At 44.1% G+C, this 18272-nt stretch overlaps 1 protein-coding gene across 6 annotated transcripts in view; it reads left to right on the top strand.

Annotated features, from left to right (window-relative positions):
• Positions 1 to 18272, top strand: part of STX18 (syntaxin 18) — a 120588-nt gene that overhangs the window by 47688 nt on the left and 54628 nt on the right. The gene's annotated exons all lie outside the window — the stretch shown is intronic.

Raw genomic sequence — 18272 nt, 5'->3', positions numbered from 1 at the left:
CAAAAACCAGAAGAGCCTGGATCTATTTGGATGGAAGTCCTATTCATCAGCAACCCTGCAGTGCAGTATTGCAAACTATCAGGCAGTCATGGTCAAATACAGTTTCACAAACTATAAATAGATGGCCTTTATTGAACAAGTGCCACAAAAACATAGGGAGCAATTCTAGTCTGTTATTTCAGAGGGCCAATTGTTAGCCAAGACCACTCTTCAAGCATCCTTAAATTCTGTGGACGCTGCCACCAGCTCCATCTGCATGGGCTTCAGTACCTAAGTTTTCAGAGCTCTATGCTTTAATCCATGCTGTCAGATCTAATGAGGCTCCGGGTACTGCAGTATTGTCTTCAGTTCTGGGCTCAGTTCTGAAGCTCCCTCCTCCTCCTGCGGAAACAGTTTGGAAGTCACCTGAAGTGGAACATCCAAAGAGGCACTGCTCAAAGAAGAAGATTGGTTACTTACATTGTTTAGTAACTGCAGATCTTCCAGATGTCTCCCTGTGGGTGTTCCACTACCTCCCCTTCCCTCTGCTTTGGACTGTTCTCTGTAGATATGTTCGGGTGGAGAAGTAACTGAAGGCAGTATAATCAAGGGCTTGAGAGGCGCATGTGCACCTAAAGTGGAGCACCCATAGGGGACACACTTCAAAGAACTGCAGTTGTTACCACACAAGGTGAGTAGGAGTATCTGTTTGCATCCTTTGCCCCAGCTCTTTACAGATCCAGACTAACACGGCTACCCTCTGATACCCCGCTCTTTAGTATTTCATAGCTTCAGGTTCTCCACAGATATTTTAAAAATATGTTTTTGTGCAATTGTTTGTTGTTTGTTTAGGACTGAGGTATGCTGCAGGGAGAGTGTGGTGAAGCTTCTGTTGTCCATGATGTATTTATCTGTGGATAAAGAGAGGATCTTAGTCTCTAGGGCTATCTGTCTAGCACTCTTAATGAATATTTCATTGACCACCTTAAGATGTTTTCTTTAATTACTTTAACTATTCAAATTATGTGAATTTTAAAAATCAAATTTATTTTTCACTGATTATGCTGAGATTTTTGTTTGGCTAGTGAAATTTGACTGGTCTGTCAGTCTCAATATTTTTTTCTCATGTTCTAGCACAAAAGTTCGGTGTAATGCAGTGTGATTGACTTTAAAAATACTGTTTTCATTAGCACTAAGGTAATTAAATGTATTAGATTTTGTAAAACTTTTTTAAAAAATACCTTTAGACCATAGCTACTTGACTATCCCCTTTAGATTTTTTTCTTCTAATTTAAATCTTCATTAAGGAGTACAAGCTCCATTTATATGTTAAAGTCAAATACAAGGAGAAGGTGGGTGAGGTAATATATTTTATTGGACCAGCTTCAGTTGGTGAAAGAGACAAGCTTTTGAACCACACACAACTCTTCTTCAGGTCTGGAAAAGGTACTCTGAACGTCACAGCAACATGCAAGGTGGAACAGATTGTTTTGCATAACTCTTGTGCAGACTTACCTCCACTGCTACAATGATCAAAATCTCCTACAACATACCTTTCAAGATTCATGGGTCTTATACATACCTATCACAACATATCGTGCCCCAGTAATAACTGTGTGGGTGAAACCAAACAATTACTACATTCTCGAATGAACTCACACAGGAAAATGATAAAAGACAAAAACACCCTATTGGCTATGGATAAGGCTACATTTGTGTCATGGAAGTCACAGAATCTGAGACTTCCAGAGACCTCCGTGACATTCTCTGCTTCAGCCTCAGGAGCGGTGGGACTCTGGAGCTGGCAGCCAGCGGCGCCCTGACAGGGCTCCAGGGACAGGGGACAGACTCCTGAGGCGGCCTTCCTCAGGATTCCAGTGACAGGTGACAGCCTCTCCCAGCCACCATGGGCGGAAGGGGGGTCTCCTGTAGCTTTCAGCTGCCACAAGCAGAGGGGGAACTCCACAGCTCCGAGCCACAGTGGTGACAGGGGAAACCATGGAGCTGCAGCAGCAAAAGTCGCAGACAGGTCATGGCTTCCATGAATTTTTGTTTATTTGCTGTGATCTGTCCGTGACTTTTACTAAAAATAACCATGACAAAATCGTAGCCTTACTTACGGATGAATACTTTTCACAAAGTGGTAACCTCATCCTGAAAGGAAACCTGCACAACACTTTCAGAAGACAAGCCTGGGAGCTTAAATCCATTACTCTGCCAGACACTAAAAATCATGAACTGACCAGAGACACTGGATTTATGGCTTATTACAACAATCTGTAACCCACTAACCCCCTCTTTTTGTCCTATGACTGCAGAGGAGTTAACATGTCACTCTACCTTGAATGGTCCCTTACAATGTATGCTAACTACTTATGCTGAACAATCTGTTTCATCTTGCATTTTGCTGTGATGCTGGAAGTACCTTTTTCAGACCTTAAGAAGAGCTTTGTGTGGCTCGAAAGCTTGTCTCTCTCACCAGCAGAAGTTGGTCCAATAAAAGATATTACATCTACCTTGTTTCTCTAATATCCTGGGACCAACATGACTACAAATACACTGAAAACAGCAGTCGCTAGGCAAATAGATATACGTGTTGACCCAGTATTTTCACTGTAAAGATGAGAGAAGAAACAGTTTATCAGTAACCTCCAGACAGAGAGTGTTTCGTTTGAACACCTCTTCTTGTAAGTCTTACGCTTTGTCTACACTTACAAGTGAAAGACAAATCTTTTGTCGTTCAGGGGTGTTAAAAGAACACCCTGCCAAAAGACAAAAGTTTTGTCGACAACAAGCGCTGGTGTGAACAGCGTTTTGTTGGCAGGAACCTTGCTGACAACACTAACGCCGCTTATTGGGGGTGGAAGTTTTTTGTTGGCTGGAGAGCTTTTGTCAGCTGACAAACAGCGGCTACACTGCACACCTTTTAGTGGCATGGCTGTAGCGGCACAGCCGTGTCACTAAAGCTGCATAGTGTAGATATAGCCTTAGTTGTCACTCAGCTTTCCTTTTGATCTTTGTTTTTTAAACTACAGCCACCCTCTGGCTTTACCTTTGTGGCACTGTGCCCCATATTCTTCATATTCGTATCATATTGTTATGATATGAATATGGCATAACTGAGAGGTATCATTGGAAAGGTTATAATTTTCTGAATATGATTATCCTATTTGTATGCATGCATCATTTCTGTATTTGTAGTTAGGAATATCGACTATGTAACAATTACAAGTGGGTTTACACCTGGGGAACACCCACTAGACCGAATGCAATGAATGGGCCATTAGGGAGAACAATAGGACTTAGAAGATGCTAATCTCCCACCTTCCTGAGAAGCTTCCTGGGATGCTGCTTTGACACAGCAGGGTCATCTGATTATGTCACCTGGTACTGAACTCTATCTTGAACTACTACTATTTTTCCACTAATACAGGGTAGGGATCAAAGTGAGAGACAAAGGATTCCCACCATATGTAAATCCTATAAGGCAGGGAAGTGAGTTAATCAAGATTTCATTCTTCACTGAATCCCCGTCCAGGATGATAGCTGGAAACATCTAAGAAACAAAGAGAAAAGGAGTGAGGGAGACTGAGCCCAGGCTGGAAAAGGTGTCTGGCCTGTGAAAGGAATATCTGGAGTTTTAAGCTGCAAAAAAGAGCAAAACAACATTTAGGGTGAGAAATTACTACTTGTAACCAGTGTCCTTAGTGTATTAAGCTTAGTTTGCATGTTTGTTTTATTTGCTGGGTAATCTGCTTTGATCTATTTGCTATTCCTTATAATCACTTACAGTCTATCTTTTGGAGTTAATAAACTTTTTTGTTTTCGTTAAACCAGTTTGTAAAATTCATAACAGGGGGGCAAAAAGCTGTGCATATCTTCCTCCATGTTGAGGGAGGAGGCAAATTTCAATTAGCTTACATGGTACAGTTCTCTGTGCAGTGCAAGACAATACAATTTTGAGTTTACATCTGTGTTCCCTGTAAGCTGTGCGGTTGGGCGGCCACCCAGGAGAGATTCAAGTGCCACACAGTTGATTAGCAGAGCCACGCACGTCCAGCTGACAGCATGTGTTCAGGTGCCCCTCTCCTCTGCTGCTTTGCAGCCATGTTGCTCCTGCAACTGCTCTTGGGACTATCCTGCTGGCTGTGCAGAGCAGGAGGAGGAGGGTGCTGTTGTCAGGGTGTCCCCCTCCCCCAGCCTCTGTACCCTATCTCCACAGCACAGGGTAGAGGAGACAGGGCTCAGGACTTGCAGCAGCTCTGAGGTCTGAACAAGCCTTCGGGTGAGTGAGTGCCTTAAGAAGAGAGTGCACGGTCTCTCGGACTTCCCCAGTTGCCATCATGCACAATCTGTGTGTGTGTGTGTCTGTCTGTCTGTTTCTCACCCCCCCCTTGCCCATGTGCCCCATTTCTGAAGAGTGTGAGAGGGGGGCATAGTTCAGGAGAGCTTTCAGTTAGTTTTTTGACTGGTCTATGCATTTCATAATTTTTATCTCTCTCTTACACTTAAATTTAATTCTTTGAGTAATGAGTTCTAAAATGCCTAACTTGTCCTGGCTGGAGTAATTATTCCTATTGGTAACTTTTTAAAAATATATATTATATTTAGGGTTTTTTTTTTCTACTGGTGGTGCATATCCACACATTACTTTGGTCCACATAACAAAATTTATTCCGCACATGGGTGGAAAAAATTAGAGGGAACATTGGTTTACACTCCAAAGGGGATATGCACTTGAGTGCTGGGCAGTTCTTTAGCTGACAGACTCCCGAGGCAGAGCTGATTTCAGTGTCTGTGTCTTTCTGCAGCTGGGTGTGTCCCTACCTGTTTGTGTGCTTGAAGAGGCTTGAGGGTCGGGCCCAGCAGGACAGGGTGAGGGAACCCCGACTGATGGAACAGGCTGGCTCAGTGGTACCTCGGTATATCAAGTGGAACCCTAGAGCAGGGGAGTAACCCATCACAATCCTCCTTTTGGGGAGGGTAAAATTTGGCAGTTATAGCGTTAAATAAATTAGCTAATATTTGACAGGTGTTTTGAAGTATTGTTTAATATTAGTATTTTAAGTGCTTGTTAATATCTGGTTTGTTGTTGTTTCAAGGATTTGCTCATTAATAATTTGTTTCCTGTTGGATATTAAATTTCTGACTAATGTTCAGAGAACATGTTCTGTCAGATGTAGTTACTTGTGGCATTGCATATATTTTAGTGGAAGTGAAAAAATGAACACCAGACTTTCCTAAAGCAGAGTTTACTCATTGTAAGCACATTTATTTTTAAAGCTTATTGATAGTTACAAAGAGTGTTTACACCTGTGATCAATACAGATAATATCAGAAGGTTAAATATTGATTCCTGTCACATGTCAAAAAACCACATTGTTAAACTGACTTTTATAGATCCTTTCCTATACACTGGAATTCAATTAATTTGCCATTATAATATATGTCACTGGTGAGCAATACTAAAAAATCTTTCCCTGACTTCATACAGACTTTAGGCCTGCATCTCCTCTCACACCAGTCTTAAGCTATGTGATTCCATTGACTACAATGGAGCTATGGCATAAGTGAGACGAGAAATCTACCCTTTCATAATTTAGCCTTGTAGAAATTGGTACATAGCTATTCCTTTGGGCCCTATCCAGCCCCCAACTGCTTTCATGGTTGCAAAGCTGCTGGGAGTTAGGGTGACCAGATGTTCTGATTTTATAGGGACAGGCCCAATATTCAGGGCTTTGTATTATTTAGGCGGCTATTACCCTCCACTGCGACATGATTTTTCACACTTGCAATCTGGTCACCCTAGCTGGGGGATTCTTGGGCTTTGAATATGCGTCATTTTCTGTAGGGTTGTGCTATATCTTTTGATGCTTCTGCAGATGTCTAGATAGTGGAGGCACAGCAGAGCTTTTTTCCCATCTTTGCTTGGCAAGGAGATAGTGATCATTTCTCTCAGATGCAGACCCAGTCGTGGTTTCCATGCCTTTGTCGCCTCCAGTGGATTACTGCTATGCACTTTGACCATCTCTCCTTCCCTCCCTTCATCTCACAATTTGTCCTGCATCCATCACTTTACCTTTCTACCTATATGGCTTTTATCATCATGGTATCAGGTTCTTGTAAATCACTCAGACTAGTGCAGAATGAGGTTGCTTGCTTGTTTAGTGTTTTGTGCATCGAGCATACACACCTGTGCTCTAGATACCATACTGGCTTCCAATTGTTCTTCAAGGTGTTTTGTTTTCAGTTATGCAGCCCTTTGTGGTTTAGGTCCTGGATATTTTAGAGACCAACTCTCTCTCTCTCTCTCTCTCTCTCTCTCTCTTTCTCTCTCTCTCTCTCAATGATTGAAAGAGACATTTGAGATTAAATGAGTGCTTGAGTTCGTAATTCTAGATTTGAGCTATGGAGCAGGTCATACTCAGTGAAAAATCGACAACTCTGGAATTTGTTTCCTTCTTTGGATTGATAGAGCACCAGTCCTTTGCAGCATGTAGGCAAGTTTATATAGTTACTCAGAATTTCTAAAGGTGTGTGTTGAGGGAGGAGGATATTATTTCAGCGTTCATGTGGGCTTGGCAGTGCTTAATGTTACCTCATTATGAATTATACTGATTCTTAGATATTTGTACATCTAATATAGCCTGGGTATACAGACAAGCAGTATAAATTGGAAAAAATAAAATAAGCTTTGTTCTGTTAGCTAATGATCTGGTTTTTTATTTTTTATTTACCAGAGACTTATATTTCATTTGTTGCAGTAACATCTATGCACCTAACAGTGTTTGAAAACAAACAACAAATCAGCTAACTATTTGTGAACTCAGTAAAGCATGCTCCCTTTATACAGCTGAGAGCACTCAGGTGATGTTAACCAGTATTGGAAGAAAATAAAATAGTTAATTTAGAGACTGAAAATAAAGTCTTTCTCTGGCTCCTGCACATTGCCATACATTTTTTTGGTGCTGATAAAATCACATTACCGTAGAAAGAGTATAAGTTTGCTGTACTCATGTACTTTAAGTTGCAGGTCATCTGGGTCTACTTCAAAAATATATACCTCTCCCTTTAGGAACAGAATATACTCTATTTATTTTCATTAGAAAGATTTATTTTCACATTTGTTTTCCACTAAGGTTATGGACTCTATTTTATATTACTATATTTTAAAAATGTAACTTATTAGTGGCATCATTCCAAAATGTTTCTACAATATTTTGAGATACTGAGAGAGAAGTCTATATGGTTGACTGAAGATTTTTAAGCAGTGTTTTTCCTCCAAATCCTTTAAGAAAATCCCTACTCAAATGATATAGCAGATCATAGAAATAACATATCTTACAAGTTAGCAACTGGCTCTTTATGAAGACCATGATGATGTATCACTTTACTGGAGCCTTGCCATTGGATAGATGGGTTGACCTGGTGGTTTACAATTGCTTGGCCAGTACAAGTACTGTCATTTTAGTAGCATTGTCTGCCCTGACCCTTTTGTCAAACCTGGAGGGGTATCTACCTCACTGAGGCCAGGTTGCAATGCTTATGTGAAATTTACTGCTTATGCTCAAGTGCTGTGTAGTGTGGAGTACTAGTGCTTTTCACAAGCTAAGAGTTCTTTGGTGGTGGTGATGTGTGTTCTCTGGGGAATCAGAATGTCTGCTCACTATCACGGGTCTGGCTAGGCACACTGCTGGTTATCTCCTCTGCCTGTTTAATGGGAAATTGCTATCCGTTGATCCTCTAATTCTCTCTACAAATATACATACTAGATCTTGACACACTACTTCCCTACACTCTACCTGGCATTATGAACAGATTGGGACATGTGACAGGAAGAGACAATCACATGTGGACTATTGAGCTGTGCAATTTAGCAACCCAATTCAGTGACTTTGTAGCAGAACCCAGAGTGGCTTGAGCAGGCCTCTTTGAAACACTGGTATCAGATACTATATAGAGAGGGAAATTTGTTTAATAGGAAAGATATTTGTTTTACTGAATCAATCTGGTTTTCCAGCTTTCCAGCAACAGAACTCTGATGCATGCTACCAATAGAACAAATTGACCTTTTGTTGTAAATTAGGAAAATTTGCCACATAACTTGTCTTTATATTTCAAGGCTACTACAGTCATCCTCTGTGTGCCACTGGATGACAAGGATTTAATTGTATTTAAACAGCTTGAGGAAGCAGACAGTTTCTTCACTTGTATTTCTGAAGTCTATTTGAAAGAAAATTAGTGTCTGATTACTATAATCTCTATTCTCTTCTACTCTGTATTTTTATAAAAGTGCCCAGATACCATGGAAGTGTTCAAATACCACAGTGATGGGCATAGTATAAGAATCTAGAGATGTGGACACTATAGCTTCTGTAGTGGAGCACCCAATACACTATGAATACTGCTTGGATTATAGTGTACCAAAACACAATACTGCTCTGCATGCTTAGGGAGGAGGTCCATCATGAAGCTAGTTACAGCTCCCTAATTTTCTGCCTGGACTCAAGTGCAGGTTAGAGAAACCTGAGGCTTCAGCTTAGAGTCTTGCAGCCCAACCCAAGCCCGACTACATGTGTCCGGTTTGGGTTGAGTAGAGTCTGAAAACAACCTGATGTTCTTGGGCTCAGGTTGGGTTGGATAGTCTCTGATCATCTCCTCAGGCCTGTGGGGTTGGTACAGCGGCAGCTGTGTGCCCCGCTCCTGCCAGCCACTGCTGCTTCACTTTGCTGTGTGTGCTGCAGAGTGAGTGTGCCACTGTGTCACAACGTGTCTTGCTCTGCAGCACACACAGCATAGCAAGGCAGTGTCAGAAGGCAGGAGTGGGGGACACAGCCACTGCTGCGCTGACCCCATGGGCAGGAGATGGCCGAAGATGGATTGTAGGCCTGGGCTTGGGGAGTGTTGAGTCCCCACCAGACCAAGCCACAAGGATGAGATGGCCGTGTTGACACAGGTTTGGAGGGAAGTGTCAGGTTCATGTTGGGTCTGAAAGTGACTCAACACTCAGGCTCATGTAAGGTTTGGGCTAATCAGGTTGTGGTCAGGCAGACCTCTACTCCCTCTGACAATATTCCTCTAGTGACCATTCACTAGCTGTGGATAGCTAGAGGGCATTGTGGTATGCCCCATCCCCAACTACCTGGATATGGGGCATAGCGCAGTGTTTGGTCTACGTGGAGGCTGGTATAAAAGCTGGCTTTACTGGCATCTACCTGTGGGGATTCACCCATGCCAGGTTAACCCTAGTCAGAGGAGCACTGCCTGAACTCTGGAGAGGGAGTGGAGCAAAGCAGAGGATCTGTCCCAATATGTTTAACGGCATTCATTTTATTATACTGTGGGTGAGGAATTTATATGCACACTCCAAATCTCTATAAAGAAAATATTTATAACCCATACTTTGCAGCACAGTTGCATTGACTCTTTCAGGTATTGACAAAACACTTTGATGTAACACTTTCAAATAATGGAAATATAATTTCAAATAATTACTGCTATTTTCTTTTACATAATCACTCTTGATCTGTCTCTAAATAATTTATATTTGAACTATATAACTTTAATCTGGCTGTGGAATGGCATGTCTACTGCTTTTCTGAAATGAGACAATTTCTGAGCATTAATCCTCCAAATCCTATTTTTAAAGTGCAAATTAGGAAGACTAGAATTCCTACTGGGATTTTGTCACAGATTTATGAAACCTCTCAGTTCTTAAAAAAAACAAACAAAAAACAAAAAAAACACAAACCCACAAATAAAATGGCTAACTATGTAAATGGAAGAAGCATAAGTCGCTGCACCTATGAGTTACAATTTTCCCCATTTCTTCCCCTAATTGGATTAGCTGGTTTATCTTTTATTTAAAGAAACTGAGATAATTTCATAGTACTTCGCATTTAGAATTGCTCTCATTGGCAACTCTGACCTCCATCAATGATGCACTTGGTATACCACATAGCTGGGAATAATAAGAAACAGAACAGAATAAAATACAGATTATCAACTATCTCATTTTTTATTTTTATATACTATACATAAATATAATTATATGTGCATCCATATAATATACATGTTCTTACCAAGTAGGAGAGTTGGGTCACATATAAAGGATCTCACTAATTACATTTGGGGGAAAAGTTTCCATTTATAGTTTTAAAGTGGGTTGTAATGTGCTGTGGTGGATATATAGCCAAGGGGAATGAGAAAAATATGAATTAAATCACTGTAGTAAAAGTTTTATCCCCTTCTCATGTACAGAGCAATCATGGAATCCCTAAAAAGTGGATACTGTCAGACTATAGATATTCTCTCCTTGTATATTATTTTACTGGGTATCTAGTGTGTTATGTGTGTTACTGATATAATATGCTGAATTAAAAGACTAAAGCTATAATGTGGGCACTTAAATGCATTGGACCTGTTTTGCCTTTGAATGGAGAGTTCTGCTTAAAACTCCCTGGTGGTATTTGACTCTTTGTATGTTTGCTTCCATTTTAGCTTATCTCTGAACTACAAGATTAATTGTAAAATGTTATTAGAAACTATTAACTGCATAATATATCATCTATAAATAAAGAGGCAAGCAGTAGTAGATGTTTTCAGGTATCTGATAAGCCTATATCATGTTAAATATATTCTTTTCCATACACCTTCTTCTATGTGCTGTCCTTTGAGGTCAGAGATTTTGTATTAGTCAAGCAATGTTCATTATAAAGGGGAAATTCAGAGTATGAAATGACAAACACATGAATTTCAGGGAACTCATAATCTCCACATTTTTATAGTTCTTTCACTATTTGAGTTGTTCCTACATCCTGTTCAGTAAGCTAGTGTGGTTCTTCTGAAACATGGATCTTTTACTTTCAGAACCAAAAACTGCCTAAAAAGAACAGGTACTGAGAATAATAGATGGTGGGTTCTTCAGTTGTAATGCTTCTTTTTTTTTTTTTTTTTCTTCTCGTCAGTTTGGTAAAAGAGAACTTGTGGTGGACTTTCATCTAGGGGTTTGATGGTATGAAATAAATTTCTCCACAAATAATTTTCTTACAAATCCCCAAAAGCATGTTCTCAAATATTGATCATTTCATTGAATACTTATCGCCTTCGATTCTTCTTCGACTGATTGAACATGTCCATTCTATTGTAGGTGTGTGCAGGCCTCTTTCACAGCTGCCAGATAACTTTTTCTCTCAGTGGTACCTGTCAGGGTGGCTCAGGCGCTCTCTGCAGTCGTGCGCCACTACATAGCTTAAAGGAGTTCATGGTAACTCTGAAGTCACTTGGAATTTATACACTACAGAAAAAGAGGAAGCAGTTCCAGCCACAGCAGGCTTACAGATATCAGAGCTTGATACCTGAGCCCCAAGACCTACAGAGAATAATGGGCAGGAATTACAGGAGGTGTCAACCTCCCTTCTCCTCCTCCTCTGCGACAGCAGGTTTCTCTTGAGCAGTGGCCCAGTCGAAACACACATTTTGACACGTTTGTCAAGGGCAGTATACCAGTTCCTACAGGCCCATTTTTTCCTACTGATTATGTTTTGCAATATTCTCTCCCACTTCCGCTGTGTTTGGGCTTGTATCACATCTCTTCAGTGGGTCTTGACCTCTGTGGAGCTGGGATAGTCCCTTCAATTTGGTTCTATCCCCCTTCCCACTTGCTTTCCCTGTCCCTCTTCAGGAACCATTCTCTAAAGATTGTTCTTCAGCAGGAGGTCCAGTTTCTCCTTTTTAGTGGGCTCCCTAGTGGAAGTTCCTCTGTTTCTCAGGGAGAAGGGTTTTATTCCTTCTATTTCCTTATTCACAAAGTAAAAGGCAGTCTCAGGCCTATTTTAGGTCCAAGGAAGTGAAACAAATACCTGAGGAAAATAAAGTTCCGCATGGTTACCCTACTTTCTATTATTCCTTCTCTGGAACAAGAAAACTGATATGCTGCTCTCAACTTAAAGATCGGTCCAGACTACTGGATGTTTCTCAGTTTCATAGTGAATGGAAGCCACTACCAATTTGCAGTACTTCTGTTTGGCCTATAAGCAGCCCCTCACAGAGTACATGATGATGGTGGTAGCTGCATATCTTCGGAGGCTGGGGATCCATGTGTTCTCCTACCTGGATGGCAGGCTAGTGAAAGGCCAGTCCAAGATTCAAGTACTGTCCTCTGTGACCATCATCTAGTCCAGGGGTCGGCAACCTGTGGCACGCAGTCTGATTTTTAGTGGCACGCGGCTGCCAGCCGGGGTCCCAGCCACCGGCCCCGCTCAGCCTGCTGCCAGCCTGGATGGATGGAACCCAGCCGGCAGCAGGCTGAGCGGGGCTGGCGGCCGGGACCCCAGACCAACAGCAGGATGAGCATCTCATCCCACTGTCGATCTGGGGTTCCGTCTGCTGCCTGCGCTGCTGGTCTGGCATGCAAAATCTTTCACTGGAACACGAAACCTTAGATTAATGAAGACGTGGCACACCACTTCTCAAAGGTTGCCAACCCCTGATCTAGTCCACTTGCAATGCTTTGGGGTTATTATTCACTCCAGACAAATCAATTCTGAAACCTGTGCAAAGAATACAATTTCTGCTTCACACAAGGTTCCAGTTGCTCCAAGGCTTGATCATGGAATGAAAGCCATATTCTGTTACCACAATGCACACTTGCCTCAAACTCCTGGGGCACATGGCAGCATGTACCTGTATAGTACAGCATGCCAGTCCACACCTCAGGACGCTTCAGGAATGGCTAGCATCAGTGTATGCTCCCAGTTGATGTTGTCTACAGAGTAGCTCACATATCAGAGGTAACTTTGTTCTCTCTGGACTGGTGGACAGACCCTTGGAAAGCTTATTTGGAAGTTCCCTTCATTTTCCTGCAACCAGTGCTTACACTGATCACAGATGCCCCATTCCTGGGTTGAGTGGCACACATGGGAACCCTGCAGACTCAAGGGTTACGGTCTTTGCAGGAGGACTCATATAAACATCAGGGAGCTAGGTGCTGTTAGTCTAGGCTGTTCAGCCTTCTGTCCACATCTTGTGGGGAAAAATCTGCTAGTGCTAATAGACAACACAGCAACTACATTCTGTGTAAACAGACAGGGAGGGGCACGTTAGTTGCAACTGTGCCAGGAGACAATTCTGCTGTGGAAGTTCTACATCATCAGCTCTGTTCATCTCAAAGCAGCTTACCCTCCAGGAAAGCAGAACACAATGGCAGGTCCTTTGAGCAGGTCTTTCTCCACTCACCATGAATAATCACTACATCCGGATGTGCCAAGTCCCTCTTCCAGGTGTGGGGGACTCCCAAGCGGACCTGTTTGGCAATGAAGGCCAATAGAAACTGCTATCAGTTCCGCTCTCAGGAGGAGTGTTGGGGTCATCACAGTGCAGATTCATTGATGGATGCTTTCTTGCTACCATGGAAGAAGTCTGTGCTTTATGCCTGTCCTCTGATACCATTACTTTCCATAGTCTTGTTCAAGACCAAACGGACGATGCTTACCTCATACTAAGAGCACCAGTGTTTCCTTGACAACACTTGTTCTCAACCCTACTAGCATTGTCGGTGAGACCTCCTCTGCCTTTTCTGTTGGATCCAGACGTAATTTTTCAGGACCATGGCCATCTGCTCCACTGCAATCTGCAAGCTTGACAGCCTGGATGCTTCTTGGCTAACACCAGTAGAAAGGGCTTGATCAGAAAACGTTCAGGAAATGCTTCTGAAAGGCTTCAACTGGGTGTACTTTCCTGGCCAAATGGATATGTTTTTCTATCTGGTCGCAACAGAAATGTGTCTCTCTAGTGCAAGCTTCCATCAACCACATTTAGGGCTATCTGTTGCACCTAAAACATCAAGATCTGACAGTTCTGCTACAGTACTGTTAGCAGCAATTTCAGCTTTCCACCCTTCAGTGAGTAATAGATTGCTTTTTTGCAATCCCAATATAAGATTTCTAAAAGAGTTAAACAGTTATACTCACAGGTACCAGAACTTGTTCCTCCAGGGGATCTCAACCTGGTGCTAGCAAAATTAATGGGATTACTCTTTGAACCTCTTGTGTCTTGCTCCCTACTCCACCTTTCTGATCGTGGCATTTGTGGTTGTGATAACTTCAGCAGGTTGAGAACCTTAGTTTCAGAACTTCCTTGTACAGTTTTCTACAAGGATAAAGTTTACCTCCACCCCACCCAAAATTCCTGACAAAGATAGTTTCCAATTTCCACATTAACCAAGCAAATTATTTGCCAGTTTTCTTCCCAAAGCCTCACATGCATAGAGATGAGGATAAACGTCATTCATTGGATGTTAAAAGAGCTTTAGCCTTTAACTTGGACCACACTGATATTGGCATCCTTTTGTGTGCGGGAGACTGTGGGAATTGCAGCCTATGATGTAGCTGGTTTGCAGTGTCTCATGTGACTGAACAGTCCAATCCGAGATTTGCATGTTTTTTGGCATTTGTTAAAATGTGTATGTCTTGGTTGGGAGCTGCTTGCTTCGTACGGGCTCTTTTCTCTTCAAGCTGTAGGAGCCAGCTCCTGTCATGGACTTTGATGCCCTGATGGAAATGATTGCACCACTTGTTACGATCGCTTGCCAAGATTTCCCATTGGTCAGGATCAGTTCAAAATTCCTTCATATCTCGCTTGTATGTGTCTTTATAGCGACGCTTGGGATGTCCTGTAGTTCTTGTTCCCTCTGATAGCTCCCCGTATAGCATGTCCTTGTGTATGTGTCTGTCTTCCAACTGCTCACCTGGGCTGGGTGGACCACACTATGTCCTTTGGATCCTCAGTGTAGTTATTTGTCATGATTGCAGACAGGATGAAAGACCAACTGGCTTCTCCTCAGAGGATTTCTTCCTGCATTCATTTGTGCTACCAGTTAACTAATATCATGTCACTTCCTAGAGCCTTTGCCAATTCGACAAAAGCTCAAGCAGCTTCAGCAGCTTTCCTTGTGCAAGTACCTATCTGAGACATTTGCAGAGTGACAACTTGGTCATCCGTTCACACTTTTGCTGCTCATTATGCCATTTCTAGCCAGTCTAGGAATGGAGCCAATTTCAGACAGGTTGTTCTACAATCACTGTTCAGGTAGACTCTGAACCCTCCTTCATGTTAATCTGTTCGTGATTCCCTTACAGTGAAATGGACATGTGCAATCACTCGAAGAAGAAAAAATGTTTACCTACTATGACATTCCAGGGTACAATCCAGCCAGTGAGGGGTTGTGTCGCCGGCTGCCCTGCAGCCTGGGGTACCTCACAATGCTTTGCAGCTTTAGCTCCCAGCTTGAGCCCCTCATAAACGGCTAAACAGAATGTAGGTAATTCCCTGAGTGTCTGTGTATAGCTGCAGCCTGCCAGCACACTCCAGTCACACTCTGATTTCCACCAGCCTTCGTTACTACTTGGAGGATGACCCCAACACACTCCCAGTGTTGAATTTTCCTTCAAAATGTGGGTTCTGCAATCTCCAGACCTTTCCTGGAAAGTTCAAATATTTTAGGTTTGTTGCCCCTGTAAGGGAACAATGTCCAACAGTTTGCTACTTTAAATGGGGTTACCTGAACAATTCAGTTTGAATGCAACACTAGATTTGTTTAATTCAAGAAGAAAACAAGTTTATTTAACCACTAAGAGGTTTTAAGTGAGTACAACCATAAGACATTAAAGTCAGAAATGGTTACATGAGAAATAAAGAGAAAATGCCTTCTTGTGCAAAAACGTAACAAATTAGACTTGGTTCAAGATAAGAGCCTTGCCACATGCTCCCAACGACACGACTGTCTAAGTTTCAGGTCCAAAAATCAAATGGCTGCTTCCTTTTGTTGTCTTAGGTAAAAGAGAGAGAGAGATGGCTAGGAAGAGATACTGTGAGGTGATTTTGCCCCTCGCTTTATAGACTCATAGACTTTGAAGTCAGAAGGGACCTGTAAGGAGGCGCCCTGGCTCCCTGCCGCGCCTGAGAGGGACGAGCCAGAGCAGGTGCCTCAGTGGGCGGAGTCAGCACTGCCTGTCCCCGCCCCCCGGAAGTCAAGGGGCGGGACAGGAAGTATAAAAGCCCGGCCCCAGCGCTCAGTTGGAGGCAGGCTGCCGGAGAGGACAGACGCTGGTGCCCGGGCTCCTGCCGGGCCCAGCCTGCCCCGCGCCCACTATCCAGAGGAGCGCTGGCCTGACCTGCCCTGCGCCCACTATCCAGAGGAGCGCTGGCCGGACCTGCCCCGCGCCCAATATCCAGAGGAACGCTGGCCGGACCTGCCCCGCTCCCACTACCCAGAGGAGCGCTGGCTGGACTTGCCTCAGACCCGATACCCGGAGGAACGTCGGCCTGACCTGCCGTGTGCCCGATACCCCGAGGAGTGGCCTGAGCTTCCCCACGACCGGTACCCGGAGGAGCCCATGGTCTGGGACCCCCCAGACGACGCTGGCAAGGACCAGGTACCCAGAGAGGGGGAGGTTGGAAGTGGCCCGGGGATAGCCGACCCTGGTTTGGCTCCTGAAGAGCCCGAACCCATGTCAGTGTGTTGCGGCCAGGATCCCCACTGACCGCAGCGGGTCTTGACCACTGCTAGGGCCCCGGGCTGGAACGCAGTTGAGTGGGAGGGCCTGCGTTCCCCCTGCCACCCGTAACCGGGTAGCAGACTCCCCCTCTTCCCGCCGCTCTGCCCTGATCCAGAGGGCCAGAGCGAACTAGACTTGTGTTTGGTGCCCCGCCCAAACCAAGGGCGGGGCCCCTTTGACTTTGCCACTGCTCTGCCCTGACCCAGAGGGCCAGAGCAAACTAAGACTTGTGTTTGGTGCCCCGCCCGAACCAAGGGCTGGGCCCCTTTGACTTTGCCACTGCTCTGCCCTGACCCAGGGGGCCAGAGCGAACTAGACTTGTGTTTGGTGCCCCGCCCGAACCAAGGGCTGGGCCCCTTTGACTTTGCCACTGCTCTGCCCTGACCCAGGGGGCCAGAGCGAACTAGACTTGTGTTTGGTGCCCCGCCCGAACCAAGGGCTGAGCCCCTTTGACTTGGCCACTGCTCTGCCCTGACCCAGAGGGCCAGAGCGAACTAGACTTGTGTTTGGTGCCCCGCCCGAACCAAGGGCTGGGCCCCTTTGACTTTGCCACTGCGCTGCCTTGATCCAAAGGGCCAGGGCTAACTAGAACTCTTACGGCTCCACCCTGCCCAAGGGCTGGGGCTTATTTACTTAGAGAGCCCCGACCCCGGCTAGAGGGCCGGGGCTCTACCCTGTTTGCAGACCCTGTACTCCCCTCAGCACCTGCAGAGGGGCTAAGCCTACCCGGACTGCAGCGTGCTAGGAGGCGCCTGAGAGGGACGAGCCCCGACACGACCGGCTTACAGGCTTACAGGACCATTATGATCTTCTAGTCTGACCTCCTGCACAACGCAGGCCACAGAAACTCCTGACCTATGTCTGAGCTATTGAAGTCCTCAACTTGTGTTTAAAGACTTCAAGGTGCAGAGAATCCTCCAGCAGGTGACCCGTGCCCCACGCTGCAGAGGAAGGCAAAAAAACCCCAGGGCCTCTGCCAATCTGCCCTGGAGGAAAATTCCTTCCTGACCCCAATTATGGTGATCAGCTAAACTCTGAGCATGTGGGCAAGACTTACCAGCCAGACATCCAGGAAAAAATTCTCTGTGGTAACTCAGATCCCACCCTATCTAATGTCTCATCACAGGCCAAAAATTGGGCATATTTGCCGCTAATAATCAAAGAACCATTAATAGTCCAGTCCTCCTTTGAAATGCATTTCCTTGAGCATTACCCCAAGATAAAGTTAATTCCTGCTGTGAGGACAGAGACAAGGAGTCTTTTGTTGTAAGAGGTTCCATGCTGTTGTTTGCTAAAATAGAGATGTGTTTGTTCCTGCTCTCCTCCCTTGCCAAAGAATGGCCATATGACAGGTGATTGCCCATCAGCTTTGAGGACACGTGGCTAGAGGTGTCAGCTTTGAGAAACTGGTTTACCCACTCTCCAGACTTGCCTGGTAAACACCTTGAGTCATAATTTCAGCTTATGTTCATAACTTCACGTATAATGTTGCTACACACATTTCATCATGATTTTACTGACCAGTGAGTTGTTAGTTTTCAAATGCTGCCTCACAAGGGATATTTTATATAAAGATTATTACCACAGTGGTGAATATAGAGGTGCGTTTGGTCACACCTTCCTTTCTGTAAATGATGTTCTTCGAAATGTGTTGCACACGTCCATTCCATGACCCACTTTCCTTCTCCTCTCTATCGGAGTCTATCCAGTAAGAAGGAACTGTGGAGAGTCAGGGTG

The sequence above is a fragment of the Gopherus flavomarginatus genome, chromosome 3, assembly GCF_025201925.1.
Source record: "Gopherus flavomarginatus isolate rGopFla2 chromosome 3, rGopFla2.mat.asm, whole genome shotgun sequence".
In the NCBI taxonomy this organism is placed as follows: domain Eukaryota; kingdom Metazoa; phylum Chordata; order Testudines; family Testudinidae; genus Gopherus; species Gopherus flavomarginatus.
Note: the sequence above shows the minus strand (reverse complement) of the source record. Positions and strands in the feature narration are given on the sequence as shown.